General features: G+C 32.6%; 1 non-coding gene and 1 pseudogene across 1 annotated transcript; both read left to right on the top strand.

Moving 5' to 3' along the window:
* The first annotated feature begins 425 nt into the window (after positions 1-425).
* On the top strand, positions 426-497 carry TRNAH-GUG (transfer RNA histidin (anticodon GUG)). The gene has a single exon. It is a non-coding gene; the product is annotated as a tRNA-His (tRNA).
* Positions 498-7991: 7494 nt separating this feature from the next.
* Positions 7992-9210, top strand: LOC129293991 (aquaporin TIP1-1-like; annotated as a pseudogene).
* Positions 9211-18175: the final 8965 nt, after the last annotated feature.

Raw genomic sequence — 18175 nt, 5'->3', positions numbered from 1 at the left:
TAGTGTGTGAGTTGAAGCCAATTATAAAATATTTTATATCAAAATTATTGATATAAAAATATCTTGGGTGGCTGTAACCCAACTATGATTGAGTTAAATTATTTAAAAAAAAAATTTTGGTGTGTTACACCTCTCTTGATTCAATAGGTCTAAAATGGAAACATTTTTCTTTCTAGGGTAAAACATGGGCAGCAGTGCAGTTATTGAGGGAGCTAATCGACACACAGCTGCTAATCCTCCGGAATCCAAAAGTCGGGAATAATCCAACGAACTGAGATGGGTGCGATGTAGTTTTGATATCTTCAGGGTTAAATAACTCTATTTCTTAATTCAAAAAACTTCTAGACGTCGTAGATGCGTCGGGCATGTCCTTTTTTGGGAAATTAAAGCTGTGAATTATAGCTGCCCAAGTGTTGTCTCAACTTGTGGCTGTAGTTTAGTGGTAAGAATTCCACGTTGTGGCCGTGGAGACCTGGGCTCGAATCCCAGCAGCCACACGAACATGAATGATGCACTTCTTCTTCTTGTTTTTTTTTTTTTTAGGTTATTTTCCTTGAACAGGAATGAAGAACGCGGTCCATCATTCACCATTCATGGAATTCGAACATGTGGCCTTGAGGACAGAATTTCGTTCATCATGTCTGCGGATAAAGACAAGCTCTGCCCGTGCACCACCAAGTAAAGGTCCCCCCCTCCCCAGCCCCCAACAACTATTTTACTCAGTCCCTTTGCTTTTCTGTTTTATGGGCGCCCACAAGTCTGTTTTCTTAAACTCGTTGTTTCAAGTTATTTATATTATCTTATTTTCTCAGTCACTGCTAGCATCTCACAAGTCACTTGTGTCAATTAAAACAATCGCATAGTTAATCGCCCTTTGGCCCACGCATGACAGCACAGAAATGGTGGGTGGTTTAATTTCTTCCAGTCCCCCCAGACGCTACATGTGCTCAGCGGAACTCGTTTGAAAAATAATAATAATAATAATTAAGTTGCGATCATGCAAAGTCGCATATTAGAGATGCTATCACCATGACGCATGGTTGGAGCTGTTGAGTGGATAATCCATAATTTTCATTGACCTGGCATTGCATGATTCTCATTTTATTTTTAACTTTCTTTTTTAAAAAAGAAAAACTAGACGGGGAAGAGGGGTGGGCATATGCTGGCGGATATCCTCTTGTCGTTCTCACTTCAGTTCTGACAAAATTTTGTTTTGCTGCGTTTTATAAAGCATCGTCCAGCAACCATCACATTTCATAATTTTATTTTCTCAATTTGATGGATTTTTAATCTGAATCAGATGCGACATTTCACGATGAAAAGTCTGAAAACGCTCCCTCCCCACAGTTAGACGAGGAAGTAGGAACGCACTTCAGCAGGGTACAGCATCCATACACTGACAAATAATTTTTCCGATTTCTTCATTTTTAAAGTCAATCTATGCCAAATTACTATCGCATCGAAATCACTGTGTCCAGGTCTCTAAATAAAATTGCTGATTAGATAGCGATGAAAGCTTCAAAGGAAATGTGTCCACGAAATTGGTTGGCAACACCTCCATTCCCTCTTGCTAGGCTACCGAGGAATGATAACATGATGAATCATTGTTCTTCTACTGTCTGAGGCGAGCCTTGTGGCTGATATGTAGCTTTATTTGTTGAGATTGTTTTTTTGTTTTTTAGTGGTTGAGATTGTTTGTTTGTTTTTTTTTAGTTTGCTGATATGTCGTTTTATTTGTTTTGTTTTCTTGTTTTTTTTTTAATGTGTTGTTGTATTTTGTTTTTTTTTAATTAAATGTGTGTTAGTTTGTAACCTTAAGTTTTCTTTAAGTGTTTTTTTTTTTACTTCAGTTATTAATGTGTGTAATTTTTTTGTTTTGGTATTAATAAAATTGACTTTTTTGACAAAAACAGAAATCACTGTGTCTTGTTCATGTGATTCCATATTAATACTACCCTTTAAAATTAACTAGAGAATAATCGACAATGCAGTTCTATGTACTTTTTATATTATATACTCCATTTGTTAAAAAATATAAAATATTTTTTAAAAAATTAAATATTTAAAAATATAAAATATTTTTAATTTTTTAAAATATAATCATTACTTTTTTTAAATATCCTTATTAATAATAATTTTATATTTATTATAGAGCTTTTTAATAAAAGGTAAATATGAATGGATAAAATTAATTTAAAAATAAATAATTATTTTATTAAGAAATAAAATTTAATTAAAAATATTTTATATCTTACAGAGAGAATAAGTGTGTGTGTGTGTATATATATATATATATATGTTGATGGAGTAAATGGTTATAAAGTTGTCTATAATCCAAGAACAAAAATATCAAAACATTACGTAAAGTTATCTGGTGATTAATAGAAATGGCTCAGTGCCAGAATTTCACAGCGATCGAGAAGGAGAGGTCAGTTAATCGGTCACGCGAATCAGCGAGAAGAGCCATGCCATAAGCAAACCTTTTTTTTTTTTTAACCCAAAAAACATCAATCGGAAATTGCGATGCTTTGTCGAGCCCGCGTCAACCTTCAACCGTGGCGATTTTTTTATTTTAATACAAAGGTCACGCCAAACTGTATAGAATGACTAAATCTTAATCATATTTAAAGTTAGAAGGCTTTTATAGTTATTTAATAATTTATTTAAGATTAAAATTTGAAAGTTCTCCAAAAATATCTACGGGCTAAAAAATTAGCATAGCTATTTATCTTTTTATACATGTGATCAAATGTGACTATCTAATCTCTCTTATTGATGTCTTTGATTTTTTTAACTATGTCGAATAATGAATGGTCTCCAGAGTAGCTCTAATTAATGAGGGATAGCACCTCCAAAAAGTACGAGTAGACATTAACATTTTTAAATTTCTCATCCCAACAAAGATTGAAATTTTCATGGATACTCATGAGTTTTGTAGCTGTGCTACGATAATAGTCGAAAAATTTGTGAAAGCCTTAATTCAATTATCCTTGTCATCTCTGATGAATTTAAAGTGTAGATAAGTTTTTAATAAAAAACAGTATATTCTTTTTATTTTAAAAATATAATGAATTTTTAGATGGGATAAATGTTTAAAAATATAAAATAATTTTAATTTTTTAAGGTGTAATTATTATTTTTTTAAATATCCTTATTGAATAAATTATTTTATATTTATTTTAAAGTTAAATACTTTATTAAATAAAGATAGATATGAAAAAAATAGAGTTGATTTAAAGATAAATAAATATCTTATTATAGTAAAATTTAATTAAAAATATTTTATATTTTTTAAATAGAGGAAGTGCATAATAAAATACTTGAATGATAATTTAGTTAATTTCATCATGCCCTAATCAGTATCAACCACTAACGATTATGTTTACTTAACTGGACGAAGTTTCTTTTCTTCTTCTTCTTCTTCTTCTTCTTTTTGGGCCTGACAGGGACAGAGATTTTCTACGTAATTAATATCCATTATGTCGTTGCAACTTATATATATATATATATATATATATTTTGATAATTTTAATCATTGTTGTTTTAGTGGAACAATAGTTAGTTTATTTTTGGTCATTAAGAGACACAAATGGCCTTGTGAAAACATTCAAAACAAAAGCAAGCGCGCGCACCCTCTCTCTTTTTTTTCATTGCTTTGACCCTTTTCAAGTCAAGAACCATTTCTCAAGTGCACACTAGTAAAAAAAAATAAAAAAATAAAAAGAAACAAAAGAGATGTTTAGCCAGTTAGCAACTCCTAGCGATTTTTTGTTTAATAATGACTTGCTTTTGATATTTTTAAAAGGCAGGAAGTCCATCACACTTTCGTGGATCATGGAGATTCCAATGCGCTTCAATTTTGCTTTTATTTCTGTTTCCCTCCCATCTTCTTCTCCTTCTTTTTTAAAATTCATTAATGTTAGAGAACCCGAGGCCTAAACATGTGCAGCATTCCTATTTCAAACGGATACGGATATCATTGGATCATGTCCTCCAAATATTGAACTCGACGCCGAGTAAATTTTTGGGAAAATCATTAATATATAGCTCCCAAGTAAAGGATTTATTTATGCAAGTTTCACAAATTTATTAAAATACGGTAGGATGTAAAGGTCCTCAACATCATTCATGAAAAGGGTCAAACAGATGAAAATATGCCTCAACAGTTCATTTGATATACAAGTCAACTTTATTACTCTGTTTTTGGCCCTAAAAACAACTTTATTACTTTCTTAAATTATGCCCAAAAAAAACTTTATTAAAGTATCAAGTTAATCTTTTTGATTTGTAAGTGGCACTTGTAAATCGTTGGTTGTCAGGAAAAAAGGGGGGGGGTACTTGTAAGTCTAGAAAGTCTTTTTACCCTAGTCATACATGGGATACTCATGGAATTTTGGACTTTGTAGCGGTTTAACAGGTATTGGCAAGATTTATTTGGGATTTTCTCTAAATTCCTTAAAGTTACGTTTGGATGAGTGAGTTTGGGGTGAAAATTTAAATTTAAAATTTTATATTTAAAATTATACATTTAAAATTCATAGGTTTTAAATTTTTTGTTTGGATAATAATAACAATTTTAAATTATAATATTCAATCATTTGTTTGGATTATGAGTGAAATTCTAAATTTAAAAGCAATTCAAACAACACCAACAATTTGGTCCAAGTCAAAATCAACGGTTTGGACCATCGACTTTTATCAAGACTAGACTGCAAGCAAAAACAAGGCCATGACCAATTTTGGTAGAAATTAGCCATTCGGTCTTGGCTATTGCCTACACTTCTGTCTCGATTAGCACCATAGGTTTGATCTTAATGAAAGTTGGTTGTCCGATCCATGTCATCGCCTAAACTCTAGTCCTAGTTACCGCCAGCAATCCTATCACAGTTGGCACCAATGGTCCTGTCCCAGTTGGCATTAGTGGTCCAGTTCCTTTAGAAGTTGATCATTCATTCTTCAAGTTACAGTCGTTACCTGCATTTTGGTCTTGGTCATCGTTGGCGATCAATCCTGGTCGCCGCTTGCAATCTAGTCATGTTCAACGCCACCAATGAGCCAGTCAAATTACACAGAGATTGAGATAAAATTTAAAATAATATAGGTTTGAAAAGGATTTCAAATTATAAAAATATTAAGGTAGAACTTTGATTTGAATTTGGGTCAAATCTGAATCCATACATTTTTAATTATCCAAATAATAAATTTGACGCAAATTTAAATCCAAATCTTTTTGCACTCAAACATAGCATTATGTTTGGCTGTATAAAGATTTGAATTTGGATTTGAATTTAAGCCAAATCCATTATTTAGGTGATTAAAAATCTGTGAATTTGGATTTAACAGAAATCTAAATCCAAATCTTAACCTAAATCCTTTGCAATTTTAAATTATCTCTTGATTGCTATTATTTTAAATTTTCATGGAAGTTTCTCTCTTTCTTTGTGTCCGTTCGTCGATTTCGCTTCTTTTTCAACTTCAACATTGTTGCCTCCAGCAAACTTTCATAGGACCTGATTGCTAGCATCGACGGGGACTAGACCAAAGGTGACGACTGAGACAAAAATGACAATGTCAACCAAGACCAAATTGCCAATATTGATCAAGACTTGATGGTAGACATTGACAAGGACTAGATCGCCAACGATGATTGGGATTGGATAGTTGGCGTCAATTAGGGCAGGACAGTCAGCTTTAACTTAGGCTGGATTATCGATACTGGTCGAGATTAGACCACTTACAACAATTAGGACCACCCTCCTCTACCACTCAATTGCTGTTTGCCATCGTTGTCATTTGATGTTGATCTAGTGCCATAATTCAGTGTTGGTTTGTTACCATCGTCCAGTGTTGGTCCATTGCATCCAACTGTTATTGATTCGCCATCAATTTTTAGGACCAACCTGTGATTCCTATCTTCAATGCATTTACCTTCTTCGTCCAATGCCAAATGCTACTGTTAATAGGGAATAGTCTGGTATCATCATTTAAGTCCAATCCACAATCTTTAGATTACTGTAATTGGATAGCAAGAGTTGACTAACATCGAGCTGCCACCTCTTATCTAGATTGGACTGCTGACTTTGATTGGAACTGGATTACTGACATCATCTAAGTTACCTTTAAATTCAAATATAGAATTTGAAATTTTATTTAAGATCGGGCAAAGAATTTTAATATTATAATTTAAAATTTTTTATATTATCCAGACAAATAATTTTAAATTTATAAATTTTAAATGTGAGATTTTAAATATGATATTATAAATTTAAATTCTCAACTTAAATTTATTCATTCAAACACAACCTAAATTGAATCTTGAGCTCTGTGGAGGAATTTTTCATATTGCTCGCGTGGAATACCTTAATCGTTTTTTTAGTTATAAAGAAAGGATGGATCCAGACATACCAGCTAAACTGATCCGAATAGGCATTTTGACTGTCATATGTTACCACTAAATCGTTTTTATTGTTCTACTTTTACCCTAGAAAACCAATTAAACAACATCCACGTCTAGCCATGCCAATGCAAGCAAAATAATAAAACCCAAATAACATGCATTGTTCAAACTTTGCAAAAGGAGACTTAATTGTTATTTTTGTCAAGTATTTATTGTTGAATATTATAAAATATTTATGAATATCTAAAAAAATTATTATAAATTAATAATATTAAACACTATTTAAATAAATTTATGTTGTAACATATATATTAAAACCTATTATTATATAAAACTTTTTAAATTGTGTTTAATATATTTTTATTGCCTAAATTTTGAAATATCTATTTATAAAAAATAATGCTTGCCACATACTTTTGAAAAGCTTTTAAGGTGGGCTTTCTCTCATTGCTTTATTAATGTTTATATTGCTTGAGTTATTTTAAACATTTTTATTGTTTTGCGTCCTGTTTATTTTATAAGAAGTGTCTATTTAATTTTAAAAAAGTATCGTATGATTAAACAGCTTTTAAGTATGATGCCTTCAGACATAACTCAAATTATAATTTCACCTATTAGTGTTAACATTTATATGATATGATATGCCTATTATATTAGCGTCATTCTGCATCTATCCGTGATTTACAATTCGTCGTTGGTATCATATCATATTTTGCATTCGTAATTAGAATTATACATGGAAACCGACCACTGACCAATGCGTGTGTACTGTAAATAACTTCCACCAGGACCCTTTTGATGTGAATGAAAACTTGGTGGGAAGTTAATTATTTGAAAAAAGCACCCACGTGTCAGACGGTCTCAGGTAATAATAACAGCTTTTCGGGTGGGTCACGTCCAAAAGAGCACGTTTATCCGCTCATCCCTGTATGGAAGCAAATTCTTCATTTCTATCGTCCATCATCTAATCTAACTCTTCATTATTCCTAGCCACTTTAATATGACAAGCACAGATTACTTTGGAACATTAACTTAATTATACGAGCTATGAAAAAATTATCAGAAATCCGCACAAAAAAATATTATCGGATCCCTATTTATCCGTATTTTACAGTCCATATCATTCAATATCCATTTTCTAAAGGGCTAAGCCATATATCTCTTTCGACCTTTCCAGACCCTAACAATTTGCCAAACAGGACAAACCTAACCAGTCCCCACCCCTGCGCCCCACTACGTGCCTCTCTCTCTTATCCTCCTTAGACACGTGTCACACTTCCTGGATGCCTTTCGCCGAATTGCTTCGCTGTATCAACAGCAACGAGCCAACGACAGAGGCGCTCATTACTCAAAGCATCCTCGTAGCAAAGAAACTCCCAAAAATAATTACAACCATTATCAATATTATTTCTACAAATTTATCCTTTTTAAAAAAAATATTCCGACAAATTTAGCAGCTCCCAGCCTGTCACCAAATTAACAAAAATTTCCAAACTTCAATATTTATTTCTCATTCCTTCTTTCTTATTTACCGGAACCTGCTATCGCCAGTTTCATGATCCTGGTCGCTCTCAATATAAAGATTCACTCGAACTCTCTCCGCTGGGAAGTGAGAAGTGCTAACCAGCACTCGCTATTCCTTAAAGTGTCTGATTTCCGAGCACGTCCATAACATGCCGATCCGAAACATCGCCGTCGGTAGGCCCGAGGAGGCCACTCGCCCGGATACCCTGAGGGCGGGGTTGGCCGAGTTCATCTCCACCCTCATCTTCGTCTTCGCCGGTGAAGGCGCAGGCATGGCCTTCAACAAGCTGACCAACGATGGTGCCACCACCCCCGCCGGCCTCATCTCCGCCTCCATCGCTCACGCCTTCGGTCTGTTCGTCGCAGTCTCCGTCAGTGCAAACATTTCTGGCGGCCACGTCAACCCCGCCGTCACCTTCGGAGCCTTCATCGGAGGTAACATCACGTTCTTGCGAGGCATCATCTACTGGTTTGCTCAGCTTCTCGGTTCGACCGTTGCCTGTCTGCTCCTGAGGTTCGTCACCGGAGGGCTGGTAAGGCCATCCTTCAGTACTTGTCTCGTCAGGTTCAGTTATAATAACAGAAAGTGGACCATACGTCGTTATTTATTGAGTTTAATTATGTAGTTGATGACTTGATGGTGATTAGTAATAACGGTATTGTTGGGGTTTTTCTATGCTGCTGGACAGAGCACACCAACTTTTGGACTGTCGTCGGGAGTTGGGGTTTGGAACGCGGTGGTGTTTGAGATCGTGATGACATTTGGGTTGGTGTACACGGTGTACGCGACAGCGCTCGATCCGAAGAGGGACAAGTTGCAAATAATAGCGCCCATCGCGATCGGTTTCATCGTGGGAGCGAACATTCTGGCGGGTGGGGCCTTCGACGGGGCATCCATGAACCCGGCAGTTTCATTCGGGCCAGCGTTGGTGAGCTGGAGCTGGGAGAACCAGTGGGTCTACTGGGTCGGACCACTTATTGGTGGTGGGCTCGCCGGGCTCATCTATGAGGTTGTCTTCGTCCACCACACCCACGAGCAGCTACCCACCGCAGACTACTGAGCTCGAGGATGAGTCCGAATCTTAGATTAGATTTGGGTTTCATGCCCTTTGTATCTGAAATTTGTGTATCTTTGTTCATTTTCATCATCTTCGTTTAAATTATGCGTTGAATTGGTGGCCGTTGATCTTGATGGAATCGTGATGATGGGGGAGGATTTGTTTCCCTGCATTGTGCAGCCCTGAATGTATTATAACGCGGGTCTACGTGTGTGATTTCACCTCTTTTCATCCCCTCTCAAATCTACTCTCCCTTTGATGTAGAAATTGCTTTTAATCCCTTGAACTAGACATATAATTTTTATCGGGTAAATATGATTTAAATTTATTATTTCTTGTTAAGCATCCGAAAACTAGGTTCTGGATCTTAAAATCCAAAGAAAGAGTTTAACATGTGATTACATGTATCGTTTCTTGTACCAGAATTAAATGTCTCGTTCAAAGATTCTAGAGTAAATAAATACTTTTATTGAAGTTAGCATTTTTTCTCAAGCTCGGAAGTTAAAAAAATTGCGTGTAAATTTAAAATCTAATTTATATTTTCTTTCAAGGCAGACAGGGAGGGGTTTTTTGGGTCCATACATAATATTTTATACATTTTTATTTTTAAGTTACTTCAATTAACCTTATTAATATTGATACAATAAAAATATAGAAACTAAAAATGGATGAAATTTCAGATATAGCCTTCAACTAAACAAACAATTTATTATTATGTTTTTTTGTCTTTTTTTCTCACTTTTTAAAAGCAGTTTAAAAATTTTAATTTAAAACAAATCATTCTTATCAATTAGCAAGTGGATTAAATTATGTTTTTAGAAGATGATTAATGTATAAGATTGGAGGAGTATAAGGTATGACTTTGATTTTTTTATTTTTTAAATATTGATAAAAGAAAATAAAAAATTTAAATTTAAATATTAATAGAGATAAAATTAAAAATTATTTAATTTTTAAATAAAGTTAATAAATTTTAATTTTTTTTTAATCCATTAAATAAGATGGAGGGGAAAACGAAACTTTGAAAAGCGCATACAAGAATCACTTACTTTACGATACTGAACACCAAGTCCTTACCCAGAGGATTTTTTTTTAACAGAATGCACAGATGTTCTAATTACACTTTAATTTATTTATCTGGTCTTATAAGACAAATAAAAAAATTAATTTTGATCAAACTTTACTATTTTTTATGTTTATCTTTACATTTTTGCCATATCAAATGTTAGAATTATAAAAAATATTTTTTATTATTATTAAGAGTAGAGTTAAAAATTTATTAAATTTTAAGATATAGTTAATTTTAGTTTGGACAAAACATGTTAGAAATAACTTATAAATTATATTAAAGGGAATATATGATAAAAATGAAGTTTTTCTCTTTACTGTTTAGCCCTTTTTTTTTGTGGGGGGGGGGGGGTTTGCAAGGTTTGTTGAATTTCAATGAAATTGGATTAAGTATAATAATGCATTTGGAAGGCATATGAAAAATGTGATGGGTTGAGAGTTCATCAGCATGCTCATCTTTTTTTCAAATAATAATAATAATAATAATATTGTACCAACATTTGAAACATTTACTGGTGTGAATAATGAATTATATAGGGAGGGAGGTGATTGGGAGCAGAATTTGGGGCCGGCGGGAAGAGGAGAGATGAAGGAATGAATATGGCCGTTAAGTGAGAATGGCCCCACAGCACACCGCCTAGAAATAAAAGCGAGACAGGCAAACTAAAAAGTGAAGGCGAGTGGGGCTGCTTCGTCACAGCATTTTCACATTCCACCACCTCCTCAGTTGTGAGTTTTCCATACATCTTCAGTACCAAGTCTAACACCACACAACACAATACTGAGATCCGTAGATCCCTCAAAGCAACATGTGTGTCCAACTGCCATGCACCCACCTTTAATTTGAATATGCCACCCACAAATACGATAAATTGCACCCGCAGACTTTTTGTTGTTCACTCGCATTTGGCAACCATGGAAGGCAGAGGCAGAAAGCAGAGACTGAAGGGAAGATTTTTTCCATCATCATCATCATCATCAATCATTATGAGAGGTCGAGAGAGGAAAAGAACAGAGAGCACGTGGAAACAACTCTGGATTACAGCACCTAAATTAATCAAGCACCCCTTCCCCTTTTATCATTTGGACCAGCCTTCTTGTCCTCTCTCCTCTGCTACTGCTTGCTCGGGTCCGTCTCTGCTTTTTACCACTTGGACATCACCCCCACACAGTACTTTAGATTCTTTACCAAACCCATAACTGCAACGTTTATATATTTGTCTTTAATCCTTTAATTATTTACCCCCCCCCAAAAAAAAAAAAAACTCTTTCCTAGTAGTGGTACAGGCGCATCCTTTATCTGATTTTAAAATGTAAACCTTTAGACGTTTTTGAAAAAAAAAGGGGGGGGGGGGGAGATGTTCATGCCTCTCATGCTCCTATCCTTAACTTATTGTGAGTCTGGACTTGTGAAGCCACAATGATACAACTACTACCGAATACTCCAAACCGGCCTAACCCGGTCATATAGGTGCAGCATTGATTGATGGTATATGAAAAAGAAAATGAAGAAACGGAGATAAATTAAAAAAAAAAGGTGAATCGATTAGAATAGGGGGCAAAAAATGGGTAGGAAAAAAACAGAGCTTTGAGGGGAGACAGAAGGGGCAAGATTATTATAAGAAATGAGTTGTTGAGGACCACAGATAGGAGTGTGTGTGTTTTTATATATATATGCCATTACTGAACTCACTTTCGTCTGGAGCAAGAATGGGGGAAGAGAGAGAGAGCACGTGGGTTAGGGCCGCACGAAGAGGAAATACTGAAATAGTGATAATGCAAGGTCTGTGATTGTGGGTAAATGTATTGCTGTGATCGCGTCTCTTGCCTCTTCTCATTTTCGCCTTCAAACTGAGAGCTGTGCTTTGTAACTGTCACGGTGGCTCCTTCCTATTTCACGCTCACGCTCTCACCTTACATCTCCCCATTCTCCTCAGTTCTTTTTCTCAAATTACAGACACCAACAAATTTTTCCCCCCTCCAACTGTTTCTATAACACCGTTTTTTTTTTCCTGTCATGCATTCAGATTTTTTTTTTTTTTATGCAGATTCAATTCAATCTCAAATCACATGACAACCACCAAATCCAAAATCTTTCTTAAGCATAAGCTTGTGAACAAATTCAGGGTGATTGGACTAGAGAGGTCAAACATGGCTGTCACATGGGAATTTTTTTTTTCCCCTTCCTGATTTGGATCTGAAATTCTGCAAACCAGGCAGATGATTGGCTTGCTGAGTATTATAATAGAGGACGAGTCTTGAGAGAACGGGTTAACCTGCCATCCTCCTTCCATTTGTTTACTAGCACCGATGCTTTCATTGGTAGTTGACTGGGTCGGTACTTTTAAATGCAATGAATTTATTTTATTGGCCAGAAAAGACGTGACACACTAAAAGATAAAAGCCTTTTGTGTCCGTGAAACTGCATATTTTTAGTTCTTGGCAATACTTGTTGGTAAAAACTAGGCTTGCACTTTCAAAATTCTTGTATATATGTGTGGAGGATAAATTCACGTGAGTTAAATTTTAAGAGACTATCAGGGCAAGCATACTTTCGGGATCAAAAAGTGCTCATAGATTATCTATTAACAAGTACTCACCTTAGCAGTGGGATTTAATTTCATAATTTTGTAAATTATTAGTCAAATACTTGCCAATTAAGCCAATCTTTGTTGGTCAATCAGTGATTTTGAGGGCATAAATCATTTGCATTGAAGTTCTCGAATGGGCTGGTGGGCTGGGCTACATCACTTGAACGTGAGGGTGTTTTTTGACATATGTTTGGTATGGGTTTTGCAATGGGGCATTCCACGGGCCACAACTTGCTTTCTGATTGTAGTTTTGCCATGGGCTGCAGTCGCCTTTGTTGGTTGGACCAACCAATAAAATCTACAAATTGGGCTCACCATGCAACATAAAAACTCGTACCCTCCAAACTTTTACCTTCTATTGTAGGACTACGCTTCCCCTTTTTTTTAATAACCAAAGTTGGACTAGGAAGGATTCACTGAAATCTTTTCAATCATTTATGAATACATTTTCTCTGTGACTGGGAGAAAATTCTCACTGTCTTTGGTATGAATAATAAAAAATGAGAATAGAAATAAGAATGAGAATAATATTATCAAACTTTTGCTTGGTATGATTAAAATAAGATGGGGATATGTTTGCATTATTATGTCCAGGAGAATAGAAATATAATTGGAATGGATAGGATATGATAACAATTTACTAAATAAAGTAATTAACTTAATTTTTGATGAGATGGAATGGTTTGTGTGAAAATATAAGGCAAGTGAGTCTTTTTATTTCTTCTCCCACTCTGAACAGCATCATTCATTCCATAAAAAATTGATGGAAAATGAATGGGAGACATGCAGATTTCAGTTCATTCCATCAAGTGGAATTTATTTACTTTGATGTTAGAAAACAAAATGAAACTTAAAAGTTTTAAATTGATTTTTATATAGAAATAAAACCTCAAAGGCCAAAAATGCTCCTTCACGAGAAAAAAAAGCGCGAAAACTCTGTGTAAACCGTAAATGATAAATTAACCATACGATAAGGTATTACTAACTAATTTACAGTTCTAAAAAAAATATGAGTTGGAATCTTATGTAGTTTTAATTATATTTTTATTAAATATTATATATAAACATTTTGGTAATGAAAATTAAAATTTTAATATTTTTAAATAGTTTTAATTAGTATTGAAATTGTAATCAGTACCCCCTCAGTTTTCAAATACAGGAGAAAATAATTAATTTACACAATTTAAAATAGTTGGTTAAATATAATAATTATGACTGATATTTAAAAATTAGTCTCAATTATGCCCATAATTAATAAATCAAAATTTTTTAGTGAAAATAAGTATTGACTTTATGCGAGAGAATTTGAATAAAATATGACAAGTACTTTTTGAAATTTATAATTCTGCTTATAAATAAAAATAAAGACACAGATAATAATTTCTCCCATACATAATTCATTTCTATATAATGTCACGGATAATAATTTCTCCTATACTTAATTCATTTCTATATAGTGTCATATTTGCAAAGTAAGGAGAAAAAAATTTATTTTATTTATAAATTATATTATTAAATTTTTTATTTACCTTTTATTAAATGTTGAAAAGAAAAATATGTTATAAATAGACAGGATTAAAAATGTATAAGAAAAAGATAAATAACACAATTTAAGAAAATTAATTAATTATAATAATTGAGTTTAAAAATAAAAAATTAAACTAAAATATTTTGTATTAATAAATATAAACATGTATTAATTATTTTTTATTAATATAAAGTATAAAAAATGTTTTTAAAAATTTATAATAAATATTTATTGAAATATATAATTTTATTTGTAAAAAATTATAAATCAAAAGTAAGCTTTTCAAACAAAGAAAAGCGATCCAGGGATCACTTTTAAAAAATCATGCGGAAGGCGGAGACGGATAAGAGAGGGGAAGCAGAATGATGAAAAGGGCAGACGAAATGGACAAGGTGGAGATAGAATGCAAACACGTGTTTAAATATTATTGGTCAAAATATCACAACTGACTGCAATCAAGTGTGCGGCGAATTTGGGAAGGCTTTTACTGATCCTCCTGCTCCCATCGTCTGCCACGCCCTCCCTCCCCAACCGAATAACAAATGGTTTGTCTGTCCTTTCACCGACTTTTCCCCCCATCGCATTATCCTCTTCTTCTCTCTCTCTCTCTCTTATTGGATTTATTTATCCTCTTCTTATCTATGGCCGCTTTTGATTTTTTTTCTCCCTTTCCTTTTCCCTCTTTCTCTATTATATCTTTTTCCTGTAAAATTTAAATCCTGATATTAGTAAATTCATATGAAGATTTTTTAATATTTTTTCTTGTTTTATTATTTTTTAGAAAATATTAAACTTTAATTTTAGAAGATTTAAATCCTCAAGAAATTGTTAGTAAATCTTAATTTTAACCTTTCTAACTAATTTGTTGTATGCACAATTGCCCAAAAGCAAGAGTTTCAAGTTCAGTAAAAACAGCTCTAATTTAAATAGATTGTGTCATCAATTATAATCTTCCCCCCTTCCCCTTTTTTTACATGTTATCCTTTGCATTGATTTACACTCTGTGGATATTAATTATAAATTATAATACTCACGTGGACTTGAAAAACAAATCTTTTAGTATTTATGAATTATTATGATTATAACACAAAATAAAAAATAAATAACAGGTCTTATTGAATGGTCATAATATATTCTCATATATTGGACGGTTATTAGTATAACCATTCAATATATGTTTGAAATTTTCAAATAGTTAAAATATCTAAATAAAAAATATTAGATGGTTATTATTAATAACTGCCCAATAATATCTCTTATAATGTTAATCGTCCAATACATGCCTTTATATTAGATCCTCACCCCTTAAATCATATTCATTTTCAGTGTTCAGCATCCTCCTTCTTGTGCCTCTTCTCTTCCTCTCTCATTTTTGCACTATCGATGGCCTTCACCGTTGTTTTGTTGTGTTTTGAAATGCCGTAGACACTAACTTTGTGGGTCTGCTCCTCTCCTCCATTGGGTGTTTGTGTGTCATTTCACAAGTACCGTGTCTTATCTTCTTCTCATTTCCTCTAAATCTCTTGATCTTAAACGGTTCAACTTGGTTTTTGTGACATGTTTGATTTTTTATTAGGCTTTGGTTTGTTAGATTAGATTATATTGATTTTGGGTTGTCATTGTCGCACGCAAGGTATTCGATAAAATGTTTCATAAAAAAAAAAACCTTTGGCCAACACCCACATGAAGTTTAAGTTATGGATAACTTGAAAATGTATGTTAGGCTAATAATGTATGATTATATGGGAGTTATATTTAGGTTTTTGTATTTGAATTTATAGTCTATTTTTTTTATATTTTTTGTTTGAACAATATGCAACTAGGTTTGCTTGAAAATTTTTTATCATTTGATTATTTGATTGATGGTTGAGACTTGAGTTGTGCATGAAATTTCATAATGATTGAAACTGTATATGAGTACTTTTAACTTATTCGAAATTATTACTCGTGTGTAAGTTTTAACTTTATATAGCATATGATATTATTGTTGTTGTTGATGATAATGATGTTATGATTGAGGTGAGTGCAAAAGGCCTTGAAAAGTTTTATTTTTATGTTGTTATGTTATCAACCTTTCGTTTGAAATTAATAGCTTGGTATTTTAATAGCTCTTTTATTGAAGTTTTTTTAATTAAAAGGAATTTTTTCACACAAGAAATTTTTTTATTTATTTTAAATAGGAATGTAAATTTTTAATGAAAGCAACTTTTATACATTGATAATATATAATTTTCGTAATGGTTGGGTTTATATATTAATGTTAATATTGAAATATATATTTTACTTATTATTGTAAATGAAAAATGATCTTTTATTATTGTAACTAATATAAAATAATTTCTAATTATAAATCACTTATTATAGAATAAATCACTTATTGCAAAATTTCTAAAGTATTTAAAAATTATTTTTTAATCTTAAACACATGGACCCTAATGTTGTTTGGATTATATATATATATATATATATTTTCAAATGCAATGTCAAAAAAAATCATGAAAATAAATGTTCTAACAATTAGGTCAATTATCTAAGATTGAGATAGTCGTGTCGAACTGATTGCCAAAAACCTACCAAAGTATACTTGAAGTGTGTGCAAAATTATTTTCTAATTCTATGGTGTTTATCAACTTTGACCAAAGCAAGCACAACAGAAAACAACACGATGTAATTAGGACTGAAATGGTCAACGAAGTCCTCCAACATGTTTCGATAAGCCAAAATATGGTTTATTTTTATACGAGGTACATATTGTTTATATGAACTTTTATTATATTTTAAACTTAATATGATATAATAATTTTTTTATTATTATTTTCATTTAGGTAACTATATAAAATTTTTATCATCCTTGGTAATCTTGTGTCAAAGTTTGTTTTTGTCTGTCTTTATGATATCTCTGCTCATTATAATATCACTGCCGAGGTGCAGCATGGCCAACTTCAAACATTAGCAAAGTACTTAAAGGCAAAGAATCATATTATGATGATGTTATTTATGGTACTTGTTTGCCTTCAAATGTTACTGCAAACGTACGGGTCGTTACAAGTATAGAATATTATAAAGTTGTCGTTCCCATGAAAATTTAGGCAAATGAGAGTTAAAATTCATTATTAAGCTTTAAGATAGGTTGAGCAACATTAAGAGTATGTTTGCATGAAAGTAACAAAAATTGGATTACAATTATTTTAAAGCAATTAAAACTTGTTGAAACCTTGACTTTCAGAGGTAAGGATTTAAGATTATCTCTCCCATTTATATTTCATGAAACTTAAATTAATTTCTCTCAAATAAATTTTTAATAAAAATAAGTGTTAGTCTAATATTCTAATTTACTTGAAAAGGCTTTCTCAAGTCAAAATCAAATATACTTGCAAACACTAAAATTTCACAATCTCTTAAAAATAATTAGTGAAAATAATTTTTAAGCTCTGATCTTAATGTGACTATAAAGGGTTAATAAAATATTTCTATTTTACCAATAAAATCATTCATTTATCTTTATAAATTTCAAGTGCAACATTATTTTATCCAAGTCTTACACCTAAATTGGCTCTCTCAAGCACAATTTAAGTGAACAAAACAATATAAATGGTGATCAAGCATTTAAAAGCATTAAGCAAATGATAAAATAGACACATGTATATAATAAACTTCCAAAAGAAAGGAATATTCAAGCATTAATCCATACAAAAGTTTAAAATAATCTTAGAACAATAAAACTAGCCACCCATGTTTAGAAAAGAGCCATACATGTCACAATATGCAGCATCCATATCAGAGACAAAGAGAGAAGAGGGAAGAGAAGAAGAAAATTTTTAAAAAATCCATTTTAATCTCTTCAAATTTTCAATCATTGGCTAAATCTCCTTCAAAAACCTTAAACCCTAGCATAGAAAACCTCAAAGAACTTTTGAAAGTCGCAGCTCTCTCTTCAAAGTGCAAGAATTTTACATATATAACCTTAGCTTTAAGTCTGATTCAAAAATGCATAGCTTCATTAAGAGGC

This window comes from Prosopis cineraria, unplaced genomic scaffold, assembly GCF_029017545.1.
Source record: "Prosopis cineraria cultivar Desert tree isolate PC_DT_omini unplaced genomic scaffold, ASM2901754v1 PC1, whole genome shotgun sequence".
NCBI classification, from domain to species: domain Eukaryota; kingdom Viridiplantae; phylum Streptophyta; class Magnoliopsida; order Fabales; family Fabaceae; genus Prosopis; species Prosopis cineraria.
This window is presented reverse-complemented; position numbering and strand designations above follow the sequence as displayed.